Source organism: Galeopterus variegatus, unplaced genomic scaffold, assembly GCF_000696425.1.
Source record: "Galeopterus variegatus unplaced genomic scaffold, G_variegatus-3.0.2 Scaffold1999, whole genome shotgun sequence".
NCBI classification, from domain to species: Eukaryota; Metazoa; Chordata; class Mammalia; order Dermoptera; family Cynocephalidae; genus Galeopterus; species Galeopterus variegatus.
The window spans coordinates 5,503-6,161 of NW_007728110.1; positions in this window are offsets into that span (position 1 = coordinate 5,503).

A 659-nucleotide genomic window follows, 5' to 3' on the forward strand; every position below is an offset into this window, starting at 1 on the left:
CTGACAACACCAAGTCAAGGGTTAAGATCCCCTTACCGGTCACCTTTTTTTTAAAAAAAAATTAAATAAATAAAAAATAAATAAAGGACACTAGTCGGGCCGGCCCGGTGGCTCACTTGGGAGAGTGCGGTGCTGATAACACCAAGGCCCCAGGTTCGGATCCCATGTAGGGATGGCCGGTTCGCTCACTGGCTGGGCGTGGTGCGGACACCAACAAGTCAAGGGTTAAGATCCCCTTACCGGTCATCTTTTAAAAAAAAAAATTAATAAATAAATAAATAAAGGACACTAGTCATATCGGATTATGGCCCACCCTAATGACCTAATTTTAACTAATTACATCTTCAATGACCTTATTTCCAAAAAAGGTCATACTCTAAAAGGTATCTGCAGTTACGACTTCAACATGAATTTTGGGAGGTTCTTAGAACTGGGGTTTTTAGAGGTGGTGACACAGGGCTGGCCAGGCAGCTCAGCTGGTTAGAGTGCAGCCTTGTATTGCCGAGGTCACAGGTTTGGACACCCAGTATCGGCCAGCCCCCCCCCTCAAAAAAAAAGATGGGTGGGAAGGGGAGGGAGGCATCAGTAAAGGGACACAAAAGTCAACTACATTGTATACTGATAAAATTTTTTTTAAAAATAGAGAGGTGGTGATGCAG